Source organism: Otolemur garnettii, unplaced genomic scaffold, assembly GCF_000181295.1.
Source record: "Otolemur garnettii isolate 467f Iridium unplaced genomic scaffold, OtoGar3 scaffold00172, whole genome shotgun sequence".
NCBI classification, from domain to species: domain Eukaryota; kingdom Metazoa; phylum Chordata; class Mammalia; order Primates; family Galagidae; genus Otolemur; species Otolemur garnettii.
Genome location: NW_003852567.1, coordinates 3100395 through 3118064, shown reverse-complemented (window position 1 = coordinate 3118064; position 17670 = coordinate 3100395).

Here is a 17670-nt window from a genome sequence, read left to right as displayed (position 1 = left end):
GATGGTGACCTGTAGAAGACTGAAACTAGACCCACACCTTTCACCATTAACTAAGATAGACTCTCACTGGATTAAAGATTTAAACTTAAGACATCAAACTATGAAAATACTAGAAGAAAGTGTAGGGGAAAACACTTGAAGAAATCGGCTTAGGCAAAAATTTTATGAGGAGGACCCCTTGGGCAATTGAAGCAATGTCAAAAATATACTTTTGGGACCTGATCAAACTTAAAAGTTTCTGCACAGCCAAGAACACAATAAATAAAGTGGGTAGACAGCCCTCAGAATGGAAGAAGATATTTGCTGGTTATGTCTCCAACAAAGGGTTAATAACCAGAATCCACAGAGAATCCAAATGTATTAGCAAGAAAAAAACAAGCAATCCCATCTCAGGGTGGGCAAGGGACTTGAATAGAAATTTCTCTAAAGAAGAGAGGTGCATGGCCTACAGATATATGAAAAAATGCTCTCCATCCTTAATCATCAGAGAAATGCAAATCAAAACAACTTTGAGGTACCACCCAACCCCAGTAAGATTAGCCCGTATCACAAAATCCCAAAACCAGAGATGCTGGCATGGATGTGGAGAAAAGGGAACACTCCTACACTGCTGGTGGGAATGCAAATTAATTCGCTCCTTTTGGAAAGACATCTGGAGAACACTGAGAGAACTAAAAATAGACCTGCCATTTGATCCTGCAATTCCTTTATTAGGTATATATCCAGAAGACCAAAAATTGAATTACAACAAAGATATTTGTATCTGAATATTTATTGCAGCCCAATTCGTAATTGCAAGGTCATGGAAGAAGCCCAAATGCCCATCGACTCATGAATGGATTAATAAATTGTGGTACGTGTACACCATGGAGTACTATGCAGCCCTAAAGAAGAATGGAGACTTTACCTCCTTCATGTTTATATGGATGGAATTGGAAAATGTTCTTCTTAGCAAAGTATCTCAAGAATGGAAGAAAAAGTATCCAATGTACACAGCCCTACTTTGAAACTAATTCATAGCTTTTATAGGAATGTCATAACCTAATTATAGTCTTAGAATATGGGAAGGGGGTAGAAGGGGGACGTGAGTGGGGTGGATGAGGGGAGGGAAGGTGATTGGTGGGGTCACCTCTATGGTTTACCTTACAAGGATACAAGTGAATCTTTCTAAAAGCAGAATATGAACGTTTTAATTCAATAACTAAGAAAATGACATGAAGGTTATGTTAACCAGTTTGATGAGAGTATTTCAAAATGTATATGAAAATAGTACACTGTATCCCATGATTGCATTATTGTACACATTTATGCTATAAGAAATTTTTCAAAAGGGTTATTAATGCCTTTAGTGCATAAGGAATATACAAATATCAATCCAAAGACCTTGAAATACAAATGAGCAACAATCCTGAACAAAAATTACAGAAAAACTTTCCAAATGTCTGATAACAAATGTTTACAAAAGTGTTTGCCTGGAGTAGAAATCAAAAGTAAAATAAATTTCCTTCTTTTGTCAAACACATTACCAGAGATTTCAAATAATTATTTTCAAAATACAATAGCACACTCATATCTGATAGTGGGAATGTTTTAATATATCTTCAAAATCTGTAAAAGATTAACAGATAAGAGTTCCGGACACGGCTGATTCTAAGCTAAATACTATAAAGAAACAAATGCTGTGAAACAGCAAGAGTTAATATGTCCTCCCCCACCTAGTGTCTAAATATGCTGAAACAGCCTTTATTTGAAGTAAGTACTGTCCTCCAGCTATAGCAAATAGAAAGACAAGTTATCTTCCCTTATGCTGCTGACCTGGTTTTTCTACCATGATTCAGGAATGACTCCGAGAAAGAGCTAAATTGACTGGCAAACTCTCTTAGAAGAGTTTAGGTAGAGCATATTTCAGCATTCAGATTGACAGCATATTCCAATATATCCCTCCTACACACACACATATTCTCACACTAGCAGTCACGCATGCATACTTCATGAAATTCTTTCTTGCCTTTATTTTAAAATCTTTTAGAAACATACATCCTCTCAATCCTCTAACTTCTGTTTGGTCACTTTCCCTCCCCTATCTGATCCTCATATACCTCAAATGGTTCACATCCTGGCTTTCCTTGCAGGCTAACACCTTCTTGATGAGGGTAAAACTCAGAGACTCTTGCTATTGCTTAAGAACTCTGTATCACTATGCTGAGAATGCCCAAATCCATACTTTGAACTCTGTATGAATTTTTCTCACATGACCTAGAGCAGTTTCTTCCATTGACTTCAAATACACATTTCTGACCATGGTCCCACCTAGTTTTTCTTCAAGATTTATTCTTTTGTTCATTCATTCAATCAACAAATAATTACTAAGTGGGCATTATTGACCACCCATTTTCCAAGCTAGATATGTAAGAACCAGACTAGGTTCTTTACTCACCTGGGTCACCTGTGTGCTCTAACTCACATAGGTCTCTTAGATTCAGCCCTTTTTTTCATTCTAACACTTTAACCTTGTCATCTCTCATACTTATAATAACCTCCCATGTATTTGCCCTGCCAGAAAAGTCAGTCCATCTTCCACAAAGTTGGTAGAATTATCTTCATAAAAAGTAAATCAGGTCATTCATTTCACTTCCTGTTCTTAAATGCCTTCCATAGCCCAAAGCAATGGGAGGGGCTGGCGCTGTGGATCAGCCACATTAGAATCAGCTGGGGAGCTCATTAATCTGTCACTTGCTGAGCCCCAGGACTGCTGCATCCATCCCTTGGAGAAGAGACCCAGGAATCCCCATTTTTAATGAGCTCCCTAGGTGATTCCTGTGTCCACTAAAAGTAGAAAAGAACTGGCCGGCAGGAGAGAATCCAAGCTCCTTAGGCAGAAATACAAGGTCCTTCACCCTCTTGGCTCAACTATTCCCCCCACTCTACACTAAGCATCCTACACACTAGTCACACTGAATTTCTCCTTCCTGGACATTTCAAGTATCTCCCATATCTCCAGGTCTTTCTCTACAATCTGCTTATCTACCTTCTCCTCCACCTAGCAAAACCCAGATCTCCATCCCTCTATGAATCCTTCCCTGGCCAGCACCCCTGCCCCATCGGTGTTATCTGTTCCTCATTCATTCTTCCAGAGACCTTTCTTCACACCTTCTTCATGGCCAAGGATTAGCCCCACAGAATCACAACATATCTTTTTATGTGGTGGTCTACCCAAATATCTCACAGCAAGCTCAAAGAATTCAATACTGCTTAAAATCTAAAGTTTATGAGAACAAAAACAGAACTTTTTTCATGATCAGGAAAAACACCCATTATTGTGCAAGCCAACCTGCCTTAAGAAAGATGCAGCCTTAAAGAAAGATGGAGACTTTATGTCCTTCATGTTTACATGGATGGAGCTGGAACATATTCTTCTTAGAAAAGTATCTCAAGAATGGAAGAAAAAGTATTCAATGTACTCAGCCCTACTATGAAACCAATTTATACCTTTCCTATAAAAGCTATAACCCAATTATACCCCAAGAGAGGGAGGGGAGGGAGAAAAATGGGCAGAGGGAGGGTAATTGGTGGGACTACACCTACGGTGCATCTTACAAGAGTACTTGTGAAATTTACTAGGTGGCTCGGCACCTGTGGCTCAAGTGGCTAAGGTGCCAGCCACATACACCTAAGGTGGCGGGGTTCAAATCCTGCCTGGACTCGCCAAACGACAATGATGGCTGCAACCAAAAAATAGCCTGGCGTTGTGGCAGGCACCTGTGGTCCTAGCTACTTGGGGAGGCTGAGGCAGGAGACTCACTTGAGCCCAGGAGTTGGAGGTTGCTGTGAGCTGTGATGCCCCAGCACTCTACCCAGGGGGACAGCTTGAGGCTCTGTCTCAAAAAAAAAAGAAAAGAAATTTACTAGGTGTAGAATATAAATGTCTAAACATAATAACTAAGAAAATGTCATGAAGGCTATGTTAACCAGTTTGATAAAAATATTTCAAATTGTATATAAAACCAGCACATTGTACCCCATGATTATATTAATGTACACAGCTATGATTTAATAAAAAAAAAGAAATAAAGATAAGAAAAAAAAATCCCTCTAGCCTCTATAGGTTCTAACCCAATAATGATATAAATCACCAGAAAATTTCCTATTTCAGCTGCTCACACCCCTCACAGAATTATAATTTGATATAATGTTCTGTAGTGACAATGATGGTTAATTGTATGTGTCAACTTGACTGATCTATGAGATGCCCAGACATTTGGCCAAACATCATTCTGGGTATGTCTATAAGGTTATTTGTGTAGGAGATTAACATTTGAATCTGTAGACTGAGTAAAGCAGAATGCCCTCCCTAATGTGGGCAGGCTTTATCTAATAAATTGAAGACATGAATAGAACAAAAAAGTTGAATTAGACTCCTCTGCTTTGACTGAGCTGGAACATTGATTTTTTTTCTGGCCTTCAGACTCAGACTAAAACATCAGCTTTTCTTGGGGCTCAAAGACTGCTGCCTTTCAGACTGGAACATATACCTTCAGCTCTCCTAGTTCTCAGGCCTTCAGACTTTGATTGGAATGATACATCAGCCTTCTTGAGTCTCCAGTTTGCGAACTGCAGATCTTAGGGCTTCTTAGGATATATAACCACAAGGAATTGCAAGCCAATTCCTTATAATAAATCTCTCTAGATATATTCTCTCTCTCTCTCTCTCATATATATTGGTTCTGTTTCTCTGGAGAATCCCAACTAATATAGTCACAAAGTGGCTATTCTGTATAAGTTCCATAGAAAACCCTGTCCATTATGCTCCATTGAATCAGTGATAGTACAACCTGAAGGTCTGACTCACATCCAAATGTATTTCTTGCCCCTACCACTTCCCTGACTTCCATACTCAAGCATTCAACTGGCTACTTGACTCATCAACTAAGTTATCTCTTTTTTTTTTTTTTTTTTGATACAGAGCCTCAAGCTATCCCCCTGGGTAGAGTGCTGTGGCATCACAGCTCACAGCAACCTCCAACTCCTGGGCTCAAGCGAGTCTCCTGCCTCAGCCTCCCAAGTAGCTGGGACCACAGGCACCTGCCACAATGCCTGGCTATTTTTTGGTTGCAGCCATCGTTGTTTGGTGAGTCCAGGCTGGATTCAAACCCGCCACCTTCGGTGTATGTGGCTGGCGTCTTAGCCACTTGAGTCACAGGCACCAAGCCAACTAAGTTATCTGTTCAGTAACTCAAATAAAACATCTCTAAAACAGAATTGATTTTGCTCCCTGAATCAACTTATTCCCAGTCTTCACTATCTGAAAAAACAATCATAGTTCATCCATTTTCTCAGGCCAAAAATCTACAGTAATTTCAGTTCTTCTCTTCCTCTCATTCTCCTCATGCAACAAATCAGAAAGTCTTACTGGTTCTACTTCTAATCTGAACACTTAATACCACCTCCACTAGTTTCATCCTGAGCAAAGTCCCCATCATATCTCAGCCAGGCTTCTGCAATATCCTTCCAGTTGGTCTCCCTGCTTCCACTCTGGTCCCCTGAAATCTATTCTCCACCCAGCCACCAGTGGGAATTAGAATTAGATGTTTATAAAGATGACATAGCTTCCTGCTTAAAATTTCCAATAGCTCCCTAATCATGCTTGGTGGAAAAATCCTAATCTCTATGTAGCCGAGCCACATTAAAGGCTGCCATAACTTTGTTCTTGGTTGAAACTGTCTCAAGGTTGGCAGGAAGGGATATTCCTTTAAAGACCCTCTGGAGAGATTAGAAAACTAATCTAGTGGGAGGCACTGAAAACAGAGCATGCTGTGGTCAGGAATTTCCTGGAAGAGACCTAAGTAGCAGTAAATCAAGATAAGGTTATTGTATGCTAAATTAAAGATTACATCTGTTCTTTACAGATGAATACTTAGTTCTTTGAAGCAAAAAGAGATAAATAAGGCTCCTGACTTTTTTGTGACTTTATTGTATTATAAATTTAAGATTTGTGTGTAAGTGCAGAATGCTTTATTGTTAGGGAATATAAGTAAGAAATAAACTAGGGTGGCTGCATGCCTGAGAGACCTGTACTCCCCTTTTCTTCCAACATTCTGACCGCTGGTCTTATCTCTATGACTCTGACCCAATCAATTCAGGAAAGATCTCTACAAAGCCATACATAGCTACCTTCTCTAGCCTTATTTCCTACCAGTCCCCTGCCACTCAACCCCCCCACCACTGTATCCTCCAATATGTATAAGTCCTCTACAGTCTTACTAGCTATTTCACAAATATACCAAGTTTTTCCTAACTCTGGGTCTTGGAGCTTGCAGGTCCCTCTCCTGAAATACTCTTTGCATGGCTCACTCTCTCTCATCATTGGGGTGTCTCCTCAGATGTCGTCTACTCAGAAACACCTTCCTCCTACTTCTCCTACTTCCCTAACACTCTCTATCCCATTAATCCACTTGATTTTCTTTCAGAGCACTCAGTACTACCTGGCATCACTGTAATTACTGACTTACATTTGTTGATTCTTCCTCCCCATTAAACAGTTTAACCCCAGGAACACAGAAGATTTGTTTGTCACTTTCCATGGTGTCTGGAACATAGTATGTGCACAATAAATAAATCAATTAGTGGATTCTTCTTGGCATATACCATCACACTAAGAAAATAAAAATTGGCAAATTGGTATGACATGGAAATTATGTAACTGATCATATTTGCCTATTTTCTTAACTTCCAGGAAGCTCAGATCTAAATTTTGTACTCAAGCTCAACAACTTAACTTAAATTGAGTTCTCTCTTTAATTATCTTCCCCATTACATGACTTCTGACCTTTTAAAATTATTATAGCATTTATATAGCTATATTTTCTTATAATCTTCAATTCCTTGGTGTGGGCAGACTATAGAAATTAATACACACCCATCCTCTACTATGTTATTGATTCATGGGGGTTGTTAATATTATCTCTCTAACATAACTGTAAGCTTCTTGAATGCAAGCCCAGGAGTAATATCCTTTCATATGCCCTCAAAGCACATATTACATCCACTCAATGACATCCTTAATTCATTAATTGCTTCATTGATTGGTTGATTCATCAACAGCATAACCACATTTTGGTTGCAAGTGAATAGGCTAGTATAGCAGCCCATATAGCTTATGGCTAGGAGGAGTGAGAGTTATAGGAAATACCTGTAATGGAACACCTTGGTGAAAAGGGCATGGAGAGAGACTTAGCTCTCCTAACAAGCATGAGAGCTCACAAGATGAAAGCATTGGTGAATTGGCAGTCTCTACACATGTGGTGTTGAGAGGCACGAGCTCAGCCTTATATTAGGCTGGAGGAGAAGGCAGACAAAAAGCATGTGCATTCTATCACGGACATGCTTACTCTGTCTCCTCTTCTGCCTGCAGAATGCCAGCACGGTGTCGCTCTGCTGAAGATTACCAAGCTCTACTAAAGATTAAGATCTATCCATGCTAAGAAGACTGCTTTACTCTAAGATTCTCTCTCTCTCCAGCTAAAGTAGATAACCCTCAAGCACCTAAGAGAAACTGTTCCTGAGCAAGGTAGCTTAGTGGGTCTGCGTCCAGAACCTACCTAAGCCGGACCCGAGACCTGGCCAGTCCTGGGCCCTGACTAGTGGTATCAGGAGCAGATCCTGACAGGCTAGGGTTTAGAGAAAATTGTCATCACCTTTTGAAACTGTGGACAAAAACTTATTTAAAGTAAGCAAGAATTATCTGCATAAAAAAGAGGACCTGACTTGGTGAGGAAACTGGACAGGAAGATTCTGCAGGTGCAGCTAAGCCTGACACAAAGTTTAGCAGCAGAGAACCTAGAAACGGAGAAAGGTTCTACAAGAAATGCTCCCTGGAAAAACCGGTAGGAGAAAGAGAAATGAGAGAGGGAAAGGCATTTGAGTCTGCTGGGGAAGGAGAAGAGGGGGTCTGAAGAAAGGTGAAAATACTGATCCAGATCTTGCTGGAGAAATATATTATAAGGAAGCCTTGGCAGAGTTGATGGGATTGAGGGGAAGGGGATAAAAGAGATGGGTGCAAGAGAAGGCTTTGTCAATAACTATGAATGAGGATTATCTGGAGATGGTCCCTTTAATCCACATGTGAGACCCAAACTGAGGTTAGAGCAGACAAGACAGGAACAAAGAGAGAGGGAAAGTGAGTTCTGATAGAAACCCAGCAGGACTGCTTTCTCACTGTTAACTTCTGACATTCAGCAAAAAGCTCAGCAGTAATTTAAAAGACCAGCAGTCACCATGAAGGCCAGTGGGGGGGAATGGACATTGGTATGGTGGATGCAGCAGTTGTCTCTGCATTTTTGCAGCCAGCTGAGCACTGCACATCCTCAAAAAACTCCTTTGCAGTAGCTGCAGTGCTAGATAGGTGGCAAGGCTTTGAGTTTCTGTGTTTCGCCACCCACTTTGAATCCACAGTTTGCATTCCTGCTCCAAGTAGGGCAGCAACACTGTCTTCCCAGTACCAGTGAGAGGGTAAGAAAGAAGGCAAGGAAGAAAGGAAGAGAGGGAGGGAGGGAGGTAACACTATTATCAGGTATAGTGTAATATATAATCCCAGCACTATGGGAGCCTGGAGAGGGAGGATTGGTTGAGACCAGGATTTTGTGACCAGCCTGGACAACATATAGTGAGAGGGAAGGAAAGAAGGGGAGGGAAAGAGGGAAAGAAAAAAGAAAACACTACCGCTGGGTGCAGTGGCTCATGAACATAATCCAAACACTATGGAAGATTGAGGAGGGAGGATGGATTGAGGCCAGAAGTTTGAGACCAGCCTGGGCAACACAGTGAGACCCCATCTCTCTGAAAATTAAAAATAAATTATCTAGGTGTGGTGGTGCATGCTTCACTGCTTGGGAGGCTAAAATGGGAGGATCACTTGAGCATAGGAATTTGAAGCTGCAATGAGCTATGATTGCATCACTTGCAGCCTGGGTGATAGAATGGTACCCTGTCTCTAAAAAAAAAAAAAAAAATGAACAAATAAACACACCATCTCCTGCTGTGCTACAGTGACACAGGGACCAAGGAAAGAGATGCCAAAAGGAAGCATGTTATCCCAGGTAACCACCTCTGAAGAGCAAGAAATGGTTGCAACTGACAAAGAAAAGTAGATTTATACATCACAGACAGGTCCCCTTGAAGTTCTGAGCATAATAACTGAATACAAGTAGCTTTGCTTGCTAAATTAAACTAGCGCATGGGCTGAAATTATGCTAATGCAGGCTGGGCACCTGTAGCTCAGTGGTTAGGGTGGCAGCCACATGCTCTGGGGCTGGTGGGTTTGAACCCAGCCAAGGCCTTCTAAACAACAATGACAATAGTAAAAAAAATTAAATTAAATTAAAATTTTAAAAAAAAACAGAAAAATTACCGATCTGTCATGGTGGTACCTGTAGTCCCAGCCACTCAGGAAGCTGAGGCAGGCGGATGGCTTGAACCCACAGCATTCTGGGCTAGGGCAACAGACTGAGACTCTGTCTCAAAAAAAAAAAATTTGCAAGCTCAGTGCCCATAGTTCACTGAGTAGAGCACCAGCCACATACACCAAGGCTAGCAGGTTCAAACTCAGCCCAGGCCACCTAAACAACAATGACAACTGCAACCAAAAAATAGCTGGGCATTGTGGTGGGCACCTGTAGTCCCAGCTACTCAGGATGCTAAAGCAAAAGAATCACTTAAGCCCAAGAGTTTGAGGTTGCTGTGAGCTGTGACACCACAGCACTCTACTGAAGGTAACATAGTAAGACTCTGAGAAAAAAAAAAAGTTGCCATACTTTAGAGTTTTAGCTCTAGAAAGGAGCTTGGAGATTGACCAATAAAGTCATTTTATAAGAAAATAGGAAACAAAAGTTCCTAGAGTATATGCAGATAGGTATGAAAAAACTAGGCCTTGAGTATGAGTGTTAAACAAATCACAGCAGAGGATGCTGAAGGTCAAACCAAATGGAATAATAGAAAGATGCTGGAATTACTTGTGCCCAATATGATCTAGTGGTTAAGAAGGCAGGCTCCTAACCAGGCTGCCTGGGCTTGAATCAAGGCTCTACTGTGTATTCATTAACTACTTTACCTTGGGCCAGTTACCCAACTTTTTAAGCCTCATTTGAAAAATGGGAATAATAATACTGCCTACTTATAGATTGTCAAAATTAAAGGAAATAATTCAAATAAAGAACAGAGTAAGCATTTATAACATTGGTTATAATTACTGTGACTAATAAATTATCTTCATAACCAAGGATAGTAAAGAGTGAATCCTGGCCAGGCATGGTGGTAACACTTGGAAGGCTGAGGAGGGTGGATTGCCTAAGCTCACGGGTTCAAGACCAGCCTAAGCGAGAGCAAGACCTCATCTCTAAAAATAGCCAGGCATTGCGGCAGATGCCTATAGTCCAGCTACTGGGGAGGCTAAGGCAAGAGAATCACTTGAGCACAAGAGCGTGAGGTTGCTATGAGCTATGAGGCCACAGCACTCTACTGAGGCCAACAAAGTGAGACTCTGTTTCAAGAAAAAAAAAAAGGGAATCCTGGTCATAGAACTTTCTGTGCTTGCCCTAGACTTGAAGTGTTCACCCACGGTTCTCTGAATGTTCAGAAGTAATTTAACCTGATAAGGGATGCCTAAGATGCCACCTTTCTTCATTTCTATCAGTGCATCATTCTTCTACTAATGGAACATTTGAACTGCACAGCACAGGTAAACATAATAACATTCAGAGGAGCCCGATGAGGGAGGACTACTGTCCTAACCACATAGGCATAAAGTTATCTGAAGCAGACACTGCATAGATTATATGGAAGGGCTCTCCACTGACTCTGTCTCAGGGGCCCTCTGGATCTAGGCCATCTCTAAGCCTGGTCAGAAACTGAGCCAGTTAAGATGCTTTATTTCACTCTGCTTAACAGACCAGCTTGATCAGGTTCTGAGAGAAGGATGAGATACCACACAGAAAACCAATGACTGTAAAGTGTTATCCAAACACCAGTGAGCTCTCAAAATAATTTATTTCTAGTTATGGTGAGGAAGCCAGCCAAGGCTATATTTCCTTATACCTGCTACCTCTCCTCCCAGGCCCACTCCTTACATAAAAAGATTAGAATTAATGGCCCATAGGATTGTCCATTGATCACGATCAATTCCGAATCTTCAGAAAAGCACTTTCTTTTGATATCGAGAGAACAACTACTCCAATAGTGCTCCTTACAGAAAACCTCAGTCTTTGTAATTACCCAAATAAGAACAAGATTTACTCTACAGGTTTTTATGCTGAAGTCAGAGACGTCATCTAGTCTATCTCTGAAATCACAGTGTGAACCACAGGGCCACAGTCAACATTAATTCAGCCAAGACAATATGCCTGACACCATGCTAGTCTGTGATTTCAAAAGTAATACACAAATAACCAAGTATGTAACTCAAAATTATCCTGGCCTTCTTTTTCCTTCCAGATATGACCACAGATCTCATGCAGGTCATTTAGAAATATTTGTGACACAAAAAATCATTTGTAAAAGGACCCTCAAGAATAAGACTTTAGGCTCGGCGCCTGTGGCTCAATCGGCTAAGGCGCCAGCCACATACACCTAAGGTGGCGGGTTCTAATCCCCAGCCCGGGCCCGCCAAACAACAATAATGGCTACAACCAAAAAATGGCCGGTGCTGTGGCAGGCGCCTGTAGTCCCAGCTACTTGGGAGGCTGAGGCAGGAGACTCGCTTGAGCCCAGGAGTTGGAGGTTGCTGTGAGCTGTGAGGCCATGGCACTCTACCCAGGGGGATAGCTTGAGGCTCTGTCTCAAAAAAAAAAAAAAAAGAATAAGACTTTAGGGGAAAAGCTGGGGAAATTTGAATAAGATCTGTAGCTTAATTACTAGTGTGTTAATTTCCTGTACTAATATTAATTTCCTGGCTATGTAGGATGTTCATAGGGGAAACTGAATGAGGAGTATGGAGGAACCCTATTATTTTTGCAGCATTTCTTTGAGTCTAAAATTATTTCAAAATTAAAAGTCTAGAAATTATTATTTTGTTGTTGTTTTTGTTTGTTTGAGACAGAGTCTCACTTTGTTGCCCCTGGTAGAGTACTGTGGCATCATAGCTCACAGCAACTTCAAACTCTTGGGCTCAAAGCAATCTTCCTGCTTTAGCCTCCCGAGTAGCTGGAACTACAGGCGTCCACCATACACCCAGCTATTTTTAGAGACAAGGTCTCACTCTGGCTCAGACTGGTCTCTGAACCTGTGAGCTCAGGCAGTCCACCTGCCTGGGCCTCCCAGAGTGCTACGATTACAGGCATGAGCCACTATACCTGGCCTTAAAAGTCCAGAAATCTTTTTTAAAAGGATGCTCAGCTTTTAGGTGACTCGGTGACCATGGGTAGCAAGCTGCATCAGCCAGGCTCAGGGGTGTAGAGCCCTACCAGGTGTTGGGGGGAGGGATCCTCTGCCTCACAGCACCCACAGGCTTCAACTTCTGCACTTTCACCAGATGTGGTATCTCAGACTGAGGGGGAGCTCAAAAGGACCCATATTCTCAAAGAAAACTTTTCTTGAACTACAGCTATCAAAGTCAGTGGCACTTCAGGAGGCTTCGGGGTAATATATCAAATCCAAATCAAATTAGAATAATTTAAGAAGAAGAGCACCAAATGATTACTTAGACACTAAAAAGAAATCAAAAAGATGCATGGATTGCAGACGTTCACCTGTCCCCAAATACCGACTACATCCTGGCTGTGCAGCTGCAGCTGCTTAAAACCTTACATGAACTTGCCCAGAAACACTCTTTCCACACATTTTCCAGGAAAATATTATCTGTTTTTGTTCATAGACACTTTCATATTATAATTATAGAAGAATGTGTTATCTATTTTTTTTTTTTTGAGACAGTCTCAAGCTGTCATCCTGGGTAGGAGTGCTGTGGCGTCACAGCTCACAGCAACCTCCAACTCTTGGGCTTAAGCGATTCTCTTGCCTCAGCCCTCCAAGTAGCTGGGACTACAGGCACCTACCACAACTCCCAGGGGTTTTTTTGTTCTTTTTTTTTTTTTGGTTGTAGTTGTCATCATTGTTGTTTGGTGGGTCCAGGCTGGATTCAAACCCACTAGGTCGAGTGTATGTGGCTGGCACTCTAGCCGCTTGAGCTATAGGCACCAAGCCAGAATATGTTATCTATTTAGATGTTAAAGGCAACAGACAACTGATGGGGGAGAGATGGGAAAAGATGTTCAACTCAAAAAACAAATGGGGAACTGAGCATAGGTGTCCAAAATCTCTAAGGAAATAGAGAAGCACGACAAATCTCATTGGTGCTTAAAATTAAGGAAAGGAACCATCAACAAGCCAGAAAGTTCTAGAGATACTGATAGTGGCAACCCAAATCAAGAGGGCAAGAAGCAACATCCAAATCACTTCCCAGAGAAAATTAGTTTGTCTGAGTGGGAAGTAAGAAGAAAACCCAAATCCCCTCCTTTGGAGGAACTTCGGAACAGTGGACCAAGAAGACAGGGTCTTGGGGGGCCTGAGGACATGAGCTCCAAACCACAGCAGCGGCAGTGGAAGAGGGAGGCACAACCTGCTCATGTAGCAAGGATCAGCCCTGAGACCACTGCCAGCAATGCTCAGAAGAGACTGGTTGAGACTCTTCCCTGGAATGGTGGGCAAGTGCTGAGGAAGGGGCACAGCTGTGGCAGGCCTGGGTCCTGGCACAGTCATGCCCTCAGACACCTGTGCGACACATGCCATCAGGACCACCCAAAGGTTAACAACCTGCTCTTTCCCCTGAGGCTGTCCTGTGGCTGAGGGAGGAAACACTGTCTAGCTCCAGTCAGATGGAAGATTCTAAAAACATCCAAGTAGAAAGTGAGAATGCTCAAGAAAAATAAATTTACCTATTTTCAAGATGCACACCAATCCTGGATAGAATCTCACAGGTCAAGTTTGAGTAAAGAGAAACAATAGTAACTATAAAAGAGGTCTTTTTTTAAATCTATATGTAAAAGAACATGGAGTTCCAGAGGCAATAAAATACCTATTACATAATACCAACTTGTTTTTCCTCCTTTGCTCTTTCAAGCATAGCTGCTTTTGTGCTTCCTTTCTCATGGAGGTTTGTGTCAGGACAGAAAGTAGAAGTCACAACAATGTCTCCCTTCCTTGCTGCCTTGCTATTGCTCCAAAGCCTGAGATAGTCAGAGATTTGCCAAATGTCCTGAGGGAGAAAAGTTTCTCTGAGGGAACACAAAGGAACAGTGAGTATATTCTCTAAAACCAAAGAAGCTTCCCAGAAGCCTACCTGGGGGACGGGAGTCCAATGAGTCTGCAGGTAGCTGAGACCAGAGCCCTCCCCCAGCACAGCCTGCAGACACAAGCCAAGAAGAATTGCTCAGAAGGCCTTGGTTATGCCAAAGAACTAACCGTACATTCCATGCTGGTACAGAAACAGCAGAACCCAGGACCTGAAGATTCTAAGCAAGATACCTCGACCAAGAACATCCACCCCAATGTCTTAAACCTCTGTAAGACCCCCCATTTTGCTGACCTAGAATTAAATTAGCTTTAAAAAAATTAAGTGACTTTCCCACCAAGCTAATGAGATGGGGTCCAGATTAAAAATTCAGGCAAGGAACAGAGAGTTTTAAGTATGATACTTCTTTCATATATGTTTAAGAATCCACTACACATCTGTTTTGAGCTCTCATTAATTAAGTCCTCTAAAAATGAATTCTATGTTTGGGTGGCACCTGTGGCTCAAAGGAGTAGGGCACCAGCCCCATATGCCACAGTTGGTGCAAACCCAGCCCTGGCCAAAAATTGCAAAAAAAAAAAAAAATGAATTCTATGTTCTGAGTGAAGTATCACAAGAATGGAAAAACAAATACTACATACACTCAATACCAAATTGTAACTAATAACACCTACATGCACATATGGAAGTAAATACTCATCAGAAATTAAGCAGTTGGGAGGAGGGAGAAAGGAATAAGTAAATTCACACCTAACAGGTTCAATGAAGTGTACAAAAGCAAACTATGTTAACTAAAATGTGCATAAAAATGATTTCTATGAAATAGTGCCTAAACAACTCACCTTCTTTCCTGTCTGTTCAAATTCATGAAAGATGAAGCCTCTTTAGTTCAAATGTCCATCCATGGTCCCATCAGTCAAGGCCAGGGAGTAAAGACAGAAGGTATCGTTGGTATGTTAGACTTGCCCTCCAGAGTCCTCTAGAAGGGGCTGTGAGCAGGTCAGGCCCAGATGGGCATGTCTGGGACAAGAAATTTAAGGAAGTCATCTGATTTGGAAGATTCTAGTTAAGACCCAAGCATACTAAAAATTGACGAAAGCAAGAAAGAAATTGTGATAGCAGATGTGTGATAACAGAAACTGAAAGAGAATTGAAAGGCATGCAGAGTAGAATCAACATACTAAGAAATCAATAATGTCTGGACAAAACTGAGGTGCTTGCCCAGAAAGCTAAAGAAAGGGAAGAGAGATAAAATTATGAGAAAGAAAGAAGAGACACTGAAAACAGAGACCACACATCCAATATGTGAATAATTTATGTGAAAGAAAGGACCAAAACAAATAGACAAGAAGCAACAGTCATAAAACTAAAGGAAGAAAAAATCTGCCTGAATTAAAAACAGAAAGAATTATGGCCTCAGATCAAAAAAACTCAGTAAGAGACAGGTGGAATTAATGGCAGAAGACCAGCTCCCAGACATACATGGAAGCAAATAATGAACTTCAAGATAAGAAATTAATCCTGGAAACATAAAACAGCAAGAAAAAATTTACCTACAAAGAAAGAAAAGTCAGGCTAATCTTTGCCACAACATAAAAGCTACAATTTTAAGGGGGAAAGCTGTTATCCAACAATTCTCCACCAGTCAGGTTGTATGCCCCGTGAAAAGCAACAGGCACATGCTCAAACATGCATGACCTTGGAGCTCACCACTCACACAAAGTCAGGGGATAAAGCATTACAGTGAGTACTCCAATCCTATCAACATAGAAATAAATTCAAATAATTATAGATATTGCTATTTTATTTATTTTTTGTTGTTGTTGTTGTTGTCATTGTTGTTTAGCAGGCCCTGGTTGGGTTCAAACCCACCAGCCCTGGTGCATGTGGCTGGCACCCTAACCACGGACTGAGCTACGGGCACTGAGCTGATATTGCTATTTTAAAAGTTACATTCTTATAAGATACACAGCATTAAAAAAAATAGACATACACACAGATTAAATTCTAAATTATCCAGGGCTAGGTGAACATGTTTTAGATTACTTCCAATAAGAGATAATAACACTTAATTTGTGAAAGAAATTTAAATTATTATGGGGGTAAGGAGAAGGGCAGATATACTTTAGAAGGTACCTATACTTGGGAAAAATTAGAGCAGGCACACTCCAGGCAGGTTGTTCCTAGCTGTGCTCCATTTCCCTGCAAGGAAAGAGGGCCCCCCCACAGCTGGCACACTAACCTGTAAGTGGCCACATCTGCCTTTAAACTTAGAGCTGGGGAAGGTGATTGGAGGAAAGGAAAAGAAGAAAATTAGCTTGACTGGGGTTTCTCCATGAGTGGGTCTCTCAAAGACAGAGGATAGAGCATGGGAATGAGGAAGATGGGTGAAACAATAGCCCACAAGTATGTGCCTACTTCTGGACATAGCCTGTGCCAGATAAGTTCTCATTGTACACTCCTGAGTGGTTTACATTGCAACGTGGGCTTATCCAAGGCCATATAATTATCTCACCCTGTTATTGAATTATGTTTAGATTTCAGGGGCCAAAACTGTTGGGAATTGTTTTGTTATTTTGTTTAATCTACTCTTATAGAAGAAATCAGGTGGTTGTGTTAATAAAAATTGATTACAATTCACCTTTAAGGAAGGTCTCGGATGTTTGCTGTGAATCATGTACATCACTGAACATTTGAGCCACTCATTATTGCTTTGGATAAAAACCACTATTAAACTAATGTAATTTACCTAAACAATATTTCATAAGTGTTAGAGACCCTGAATTAAACAAAAGGTCTGCTGTGGTGCTACAAGGATAGGATGAATAGGATTTTTTAGTACCAGAAAAATTCTTATCTTATCCTTGGGTATCAGGAGCTAGAGAACAGTTAGTTCAATCAAGGCAAATGCCTTTGTCATGGAAACTTTTCTTGAACTTTCAAATCTAGCTAACAAACACTTTACTGATAAGTGCTTCTATCCTTAAAGGGGAAAATCATATTTTTGTTATTATTTTCTTTCTTCCTAAAGAACGATTTATGTTATTTTCTTGCACACTTTAGTTGACATAATTTGAAAATAACATACCTCCAAGGTACAGATAGTTTCTATGTTCTGTAATTCATTCCAGAGCATTAAACTAGAGAACCATTTTCTTCATTTAACAAAACTCATATATCCTTGAACAGAAAAAAATAAGAAAGTAAGTCCCTTACAAATAAGTTTTATAGGCTCGGCGCCTGTGGCTCAAGCCGCTAAAGCGCCAGCCACGTACACCTAAGGTGGCGGGTTCTAATCCCCAGCCCGGGGCCCGCCAAACAACAATGATGGCTGCAACCAAAAAATGGCCAGGCATCGTGGCGGGCACCTGTGGTCCCAGCTACTTGGGAGG